Genomic DNA, 8,507 nt, shown 5'->3' on the forward strand with positions numbered 1-8,507 from the left:
TTTTCCTTATAGAAACTATTCATCCCAAAGTGGCTTTAGAGTGCTGCTAGTAATATAATGTAATACAAACTACTGTTTTTTGTTGCCAGTAAGAAATGTCATATTGATAATATAGACCTTTATTAAAAAATTAATATTTAGAAAATTGCTTCAGCAACACTAGTAGTCAGATCATCATGGTTTTATAAGAACTGTGGTGGAAAGAAGAGGAGAAAAGAAGTTGAGCATCCTTGGGAAAAAGATGAGACAGTTTTGTATGGATCGGGAAGATATTTAAGTATTGATATCTACTTCTTATCAGGACTCTGCTGCGTTTCAAAAAAAAAATCTGAAAAAATTCTCCAGGTCCTAGGTATCATGGAGTATATCAGCCCTGCATAAGTCAAGCATATAAGAAGCCCAGTGTTTCTTCTGCAGTGCTTGAAACAGATGTACCTTGTACGGCACCCATTTGCCTGGTGGGATTTATCCCCTTCTGGATCTCCTTCAGTCGGTGATACAAAGTACAGAACAGGGACCCTATAATTTCTCTATCCTTTTCCAGGTGACCTGCTCCAGAAGAGGGGGAAAACCTCTGGTATAATTGTTCGATTGGCCTCAAGCAACTTTGAAAAGACATGAAAAAGTTTTTCCTGTCTCCATTCTACTCCCACACATGCTCATATCTGGCAGTCCTTAAACTGCCCCACAAATGTTATTGGTAAATAACGCTCCAAATGAATCAATAGAAGTTTTGTCATTGACTCAAAGGGAACAAAATTCCCTACTACATCTTCCTGATTTAGTATGCCACAATACTATTTGTGGACTTAAATAGCACTTAGTGTCTTCTACTTGCCTTGCCTGATATTCTGTTTATATACTCAAAGAACAAGTACAGCAAACAGAAAATTAGTTAAAAAGGGCAAACTGTGAAAGCCTCTGCAAGGTAAAGACAAGGAAGGGAGCACATGAAGAGCATCTGTGGGTGAGCATTTTCAGAGCATGGCAAAAACACAGTTAGAAAAGGGATGAAAAGTGATCTCTGAAGGAAGCAAATGATGTGACAGAGCTATAATGGAGATAATGACAAAGGAGGGCACTGCTTAGTTTTCTAGAAGACAGACTTGAAGGGGAAGCGATGAGTTCAGAAACACAAAAGGCAAAGGGTTCCGGAGTGAGGGTCGCACCGGAGGATCCTTCCCAAAGCAGAAAAACCACGGAAAAACCGCAGCAAAAAGCACGAATGCAAAAGCAAAAGCGCAGGGATAGCGAGGGTAGCCCAGCCCCCACCCTCAGAGAGGGAAGGAGTGAGCTCCTGACATGAGGCAGCTCTGACTCAGCGTGGGCGGGGACAAGAGCGAAGGTGGCAAAACCCCCTCATGTACAAAAGGAGCCCCCAGGGAGCATGAATGACCAGGAGCGTGGTGAACAGGGCGGGGTGTGGTGAGGCAATTTGCGTGGGCAGGACGTGCAGGCAGGGTCGAAGTCCCCTTCCTGGCTTTAAAGGCTCTAAAAAGTAACTCAGCTAGTGGTCACCACTACCTCCACCCCTCCAGAAGAGGCCCTAGCTGTGGTCTCCACTTGCCTGAGAACCACTGCCAGAAGGAATATGGCAACTCAGATGGAGCCCCCACACAAACATGCAGCTGTCCAGGTCTCTGGCTGCAGGGAGTGCCTGAGGCTGGTACTTGTGTCGGAGGGCAGCAGAGAAAGCAGCTGCTTGTGGTGTGACCAGGTGGATGATCTACTCTGCCTAGTGGCAGAGCTGAAGGAGGAAGTGGAAAAGTTAAGGAGCATCAGGGAGTGTGAGAGTGAGATAGATTGGTGGAGCTGCACCCTATCATCCCAGGGGACAAATCAGCGGATGGAAGCTCCACAAGAAGCAGATAATCCCCTACCCTCTTGCCACCAAGCAGAAGGAGGGAACCTAAGAGATGGGGGGAATGGAAACAGGTCCCTGCTTGGGGCGGCAGGCGAATCCCCTCCCAGCCTCCCTCAACTTCCCAGCTGCCCTTACACAAAAGATATGGGGCTCTGGAAATTGAGGGCCAGGCAAATGAGGATGTAAGTGAAGATCCATCTGGGGGGTTGCCTAGGGAGAGTCAGTCAGCCCCATGCATTATGACTGCCCCTGTTAAAAGGAAACGCCCACATCAGTGTCGTCCATTTTGCCTGCCCCATAATTTTTACCCACAAGCTCTCAACTTGCTCTCCTTCCACTCCAAGGCAGAGCTCAATGCATTCCAGTTGCTCCCTCACATAAAGAGCAACTCCCCCACCTCGCCTTGCTGGTCTGTCTTTCCTGAAAAGCCTGTAGCCATCTGTGACCACATTCCAGTCATGTGAGCTATCCCACCATGTCTCTGTGACTGCAATGAGATCATGGCCCTGCGACCGCACACAGACCTCTCGTTCCTCCTGTTTATTCCCCATGCTGCGTGCATTGGTGTACAGGCATTTCAGAAAGGTGCTTGAGCACACAGGTTTCCCCGGAGGGGTGTACTAGGACCCACTACAGCTATGCAAACCCTTGAGGTGGTTGGTCTCTTGGTTGCCATTGCATGAGGCCACCATGGCACCTTTATCACTGCTCAGGTTGTCCTGTCTTATTCCCCCATTGGATGTGATGGCATTAGCATTGCCAGTTTGGCCCCCACCCCCCCGAGTCCCTCAGTTTAAAGCCCTCCTCACCAAGTTGGCCAGCCTGCTGCCAAAGATTCCCTTGCCCCTTCCAGACAGGTGGAGTCCATCCCTCCCTAGCAGGCTATGGTTGCTGAAGAACGTCCCTTTGTCATAAAAGCCAAATTCTGGAAGGACACTCAGCTGCATGACAATCACACAATATCCAGTTGCCAACCACTGTTAATCTCTTGCTAGAGGACTGTTGCAAAAGCAGAAAATGGGACCCCAGGTCAAGCAAGGCATATAGGGTTGTTACTCCTGAAGTGACACTGCAATGTACCAATTCTTCGGTAGAAGAGGATTAAAACTGACTGCACTGGAAGAGCGGTACAGATACGAGACCAAATGAACTCTTCCATTGCAGTTCCAGCTCTGCCACTTCACATTTTCCATCCATTTTGTCATGGTTCCTGGGTTTATCCCTATTTTCTGTTTCTGTGTGGGATCTCCAAGTATCTTTCAAGCTTTAGGGAAACAGCTAGGACTGCTCAGGCTCAAGATCTGATAAGAAAAAGTACGTTCACTCAGGGTCAGCTGAGACACCAGGATATCCAAAATATGTGAAAACCCATCAGATATTCTGAATTAATTATGTTTATTTTATTATTGTTCTGTGATCCCACTCAACACTAAGGTACTGCTGTGATAGGAGACAGTTAACTAGAGAAGGTAGGCAGCAGGTCAGAAGCAGCAGAAATACAATAAAGACAATGAAGCATCCCAGCATAGATGACACTGTATATCAGTGATACAGCTGAGTACACAATTTCAGGTTCCTGAATGGCTCCATGGTCCTTATTCCCATTACATTACTTTACTGGTGAATTTTAGAGCAACTTTCAGATACAAAATCAAGACCAAGGGAAGAGAGTTTTCTGCTCCCTTTCTTAGGGAACAAAAGAAAAACCTAGTACCTGGAAGCTTCCTATACAGAAATGGTAACATACTTTACCCAAAATGACACTTTTAGATCTTCCATTGCATAAATCGTGACTGCCAGAGGCACTAAACACAGTGCCCAAAGCAGTTTGGCTCAGTGCGAAAACAGTGGTATTCTGCTTGCGAATCCATACAAAGATCTTTCCAAGGGATGTTCATAGCAGGAGTCTTCTTGAGAAAAAAAACCTATCACTGAGGAAAGAGGGTTATGTAATTATGGGAAAATCCTTGACACAATAAAATTCTCATTTTGTAGCTGGAGATAGGTTTGCTGTTTCAATTAGAACACAGCTTGGAGAAATTCAATGCAAATGCATCATACATCATATCTGAATGATATAGTGGCAGTATCAAAATAGTTAATCAGCATCAGCTTGGGAGCTCAGCATCATAGCTAAAGTTGTTTTTTAAATTTAAACAAATTATCTGGCACGGAAATACCTTCAGCAATGGTTGGTACAGATTGGCAGCTAGTGATGAGAGAAAGAGGCAATCAGCACTCCTTTTATTCAGAAAGCTTCTTTTTAAATCTTTACAAAAGTGTATTAGATGGGGCTGAGATACTGACTCAAAAAACACACCTGTCCAGTGCTTCCACGAAAAAAAGATAAGATGATAGCATCTAACACATTGAGTATTGCTAGCAGTACTGGATCACATGTTTGTGATTACAACAGGAGGGGGAAGATTTCTGTAGATAATACTGGGGTTCTGGTCAGTGTTTTTTAACCTTTCTCTTTATCCACACCTGCCTGTAGGTCTTCCTCACACATTCTGTTTTCCCGGGATTCTTAAATATATTCCATTTGGGAAATAATTGAAGGGAAAATGCACATGCTCTTTGACAACAGCAACAATAGTTACTGTAGATGATTTTAAAATTCATTGATATTAACCCACTAAAAAAAGGTGTCTTTAATTCTAAGTTATGTCATAGTTGGTTCAGTTTGTTTGGTAACCAGGAGTACATGATGAAATGGAAACCACAGAGCAAACTTGTGCTTTCTCTGCTGCAAAACTGTTTCTTGTTTCGGTAGACTGACTGACAAATACATAAATCCCCCTTTTCCCTCAAATTCTCTTATATGTTTGTTAAACTCTTTTAATGTTAGAGTAAAGGCTCACTATGGTAGTAAGCTCTACCTGCTACATTTCTGGACTCTTAGTTAAAAGGTTCTAATTTTCTATCAGTTCTAAATAATTCCAGTGCAATGGATGACATATATATACAATATGATGTAGTTATCTGCATAGAGAGCCTGGTGAAATGACTCCAGGCTATGCATCAAGAGAGCTGGCTCTGAAATCAGAAATGGTGTAATTATGTATTTAATTATGTCACCTAAGGGACAGAGTCATTGTCCTGGTTTCAGCTGGGATGGAGTTAAATCTAGTATGAGACTATGTTTTGGATTTTTCCTGGAAACAGTGTTAATAATGTGGAGATGTTTTAGTTGTTGCTAAGTAGCGCTTACACTGGTCAAGGACTTTTTCAGCTCCCCATGCTCTGCCGGGCGCACAAGAAGCTGGGAGGGGACACAGCCAGGACAGCTGACCCAGACTGACCAATGGGATATTCCATACCATATGACGTCATGCTCAGTATATAAAGCTGGGGGAAGAAGAAGGAAGAGGGGACGTTTGGAGTGATGGCGTTTGTCTTCCCAAGTAACTGTTACGTGTGATGGAGCCCTGCTTTCCTGGAGATGGCTGAACACCTGCCTGCTGATGGGAAGTAGTGAATGAATTCCTTGTTCTGCTTTGCTTTCGCACACAGCTTTTGCTTTACCTATTAAACTGTCTTTATCTCAAACCATGAGTTGCCTCACTTCTACTCTTCTGATTCTCTCCCCCATCCCACCAGTGGGGAGTGAGCAAGCGGCTGCGTGGTGCTTGGTTGCTGACTGGGGCTAAACCATGACAGTCATGCAGTCTGGTTGTATTGTTGCTATCTAAACTAATATTTCTACACCAAGGTGTACTTGGGTTGATGCTGGCTTGAAGATTTTTGATCTTTGTTGCTAAACAAACATACATATGTTACTTACAAGAAGACTTTAGAGTTGCATCTTCTCTCATAGTTTATCTGTAGGACTAAATTGGACCTAGGAGTAGAGGGCCATGATGTAAATATACCTTTGTAGTGTGCCATTGTTCTCCAACAGTCCTTACATCTTGCTTATGTTTATTCCACATTGTGCTGGTTTAGGCTGAGAAGGGGTTAATTCTTCTCACTGTGGGGGTCGGCTACCTTTCCAGCTTCCGCGCTCTGCCGCGTGGCGGGGGAGGGGGCTGGGAGGGGCAGGGCCATGGTGGGGGCGGCTGATCCCGACTGGCCAATGGCAGGTTCGTTCCATACCATGTGTCACCATGACCAGTATATTGAAGGGGGGCAGGTTGCAGCTCGGGAGCGGCGCGGCGTCGGGTCGGCGGGTGGCTGCGGCGCATGCGGTTTGTTCCAGCGGTTCGTTCCCCCTCTCCCCTCCCTTCCCCCCTCCCCCGGGGCTTTGCGCCTCTCATTGTTCTCCTTTACATTGCATTTCTATTGTTGTTTCTTTTAATTTTAATTATTAAACTGTTCTTATCCCAACCCACGAGCGTTACCCTTCTGATTCTATTCCTTGTCTACCGGTGGGGGAGTGAGCGAGCGACTGTGTGGGGCTGAGCTGCCGATTAAACCACGACAGTCTTTTTGGCGCCCAACGTGTGGCTCAAGGGTTGGAGATAATAACGGCTGCTGGTCACAGCACCATGTTGTCCTTTTTGCAGTTGGTGTTAAAGATTGGTGTTGGTTTGTTGAGTCTGCTGTGTTCTGCCCTGATAAGTGATGTTTTGCCTACAAGATTTGTTATACAAACACTCGTTTTCAGGTTTATCTGGTATTTGGGGTTTTTGCTGAAACCGTTACTGTACTTCGGATACCACCTTGTTGAGGCAATTAGCAAATATACCTCCTCCTCTGAGAGATTTTATCTGGAGGAAATACAGAATAGTACCTTTGCAACTTTGTTCTATGATGTCTGTGCCTTTGTTACAACAACCTTTTTGTATCTTGAACATCCTTGGGTGGTTAAGGTGCACTTATTGTTAGTTTTTGGGCATGTTGTTTTGGTTTTGAGTAAGCAACTTAAGAACATCACCCAGAAATCTGCCCCGAGGCTTGATAGTTACGAGTGGCAGGGCATTTGGGATAGCATGGGCAAATACCTAGGGCAGTGGGCACCCCCAGTGTTTTGGAGTTGCACCCCCGAACAAGTGCAGAATCCTAAAAAACTAGTAGAATATTTGGAGAAAGTATGTTGTTATGCTGGGAACTCCAGAGAGACACAGATAACTGCAACATGCTGGGGTCTGGCCCATGCATACCGAGCCCTGCTCAACAGTATTCAGTGCCCCCAGTGGGAAGAGAATGTCTCTGGATTGAAATGCAAAGTGACTGGCACTGTAGACAATCCAGCCCTGACACCAGGCACTGCAGCCACTCAAACCCCCAGGACAAGTACCGGAGCTAGCTCAGAAAATAAACCCGTACCAGTATCAGTTGCCCCCATACACAAGACGAAATATTGGAAGCGGACATCAACTCGTTTAGAATGGGATGATGAAGAACCAGGGCCATCGCGGGGAGAGAAGGGAGAAGTAATAAATGAAATAGAGACCACCCGATCCCTGTCCTTAAGCGAGTTGCGAGATATGCGAAAAGATTATAGCCGTCGTTCAGGTGAGCACATTGCCACCTGGCTGCTCCGATGCTGGGATAATGGGGCCAGTAGCCTGGAACTAGAGGGAAAAGAAGCCAAACAACTGGGATCCCTTTCTGGGGAAGGGGGCGTTGACAAAGCAATTGGAAAAAAACCACAAGCCCTCAGCCTCTGGAGGCGACTCCTGTCTGGAGTGAAGGAAAGGTATCCCTTTAAAGAAGATGTTACATATCGCCCAGGAAAATGGACAACTATGGAGAAAGGCATCCAGTATCTAAGGGAATTAGCTGTGTTTGAGGTGATTTATGGTGACCTGGACGATCAGCGGTCATCCAAAGATCCAGATGAAGCCGAGTGCACACGACCCATGTGGCGGAAGTTTGTACAGAGCACACCATCTTCGCATGCAAACTCATTGGCAGTAATGTCCTGGAAAGATGACGAGACACCAACGGTGGCAGAGGTGATTGATAGACTCCGGGATTACGAAACAAATATCTCTTCCTCGCTCGTCTCTGCTGTGGAGAAACTATCCCAAGAGGTCCAGCAACTCAAAGAAGATCTGTCCTACTCCCCACCTCGACAGAGTAGTGTCTCAGCTGTTAGGAATAAACGTCCTTTGGCTCAAAGAAGGGGATACACACCACGGGCCACCCTATGGTTCTACTTGCGTGACCATGGAGAGGACATGATGAGGTGGGATGGCAAGCCTACTTCGACCCTACAGGCACGAGTACATGAACTGCAAGGAAGAACAGTCACTCAGGGAGGCTCTTCCAGGAAAGCTGCTGCTCCAGTTTCCAGGGAGCAAGTCCCCAGACAGAGGAGCAGAAGCGCAGATTTTATTTCTAAGCCTAATAGAGGGACTCCTGATTCACATTTACAGGAAGTGAGTTGTGACTGCCATGATCAGGACTAGAGGGGCCCTGCCTCCAGCTGGGTGGAGGAAAGGGATAACTGGGCTTACTGGACTGTGTGGATCTGATGGCCTGGCACGTCCGACCCACAGGAGTATAAAGCTTTAGTGGACACCGACGCACAGTGCACCTTAATGCCATCAAACTATATAGGGGCAGAACCCATCAGCATTGCTGGAGTGACAGGGGGATCCCAAGAGCTAACTGTATTGGAGGCCGAAGTGAGTCTAACTGGCAGAAGCACCCCATTGTGACTGGCCCAGAGGCTCCGTGCATCCTTGGCATA

The sequence above is a fragment of the Phalacrocorax aristotelis genome, chromosome W (assembly GCF_949628215.1).
Source record: "Phalacrocorax aristotelis chromosome W, bGulAri2.1, whole genome shotgun sequence".
Taxonomy (NCBI): Eukaryota; Metazoa; Chordata; class Aves; order Suliformes; family Phalacrocoracidae; genus Phalacrocorax; species Phalacrocorax aristotelis.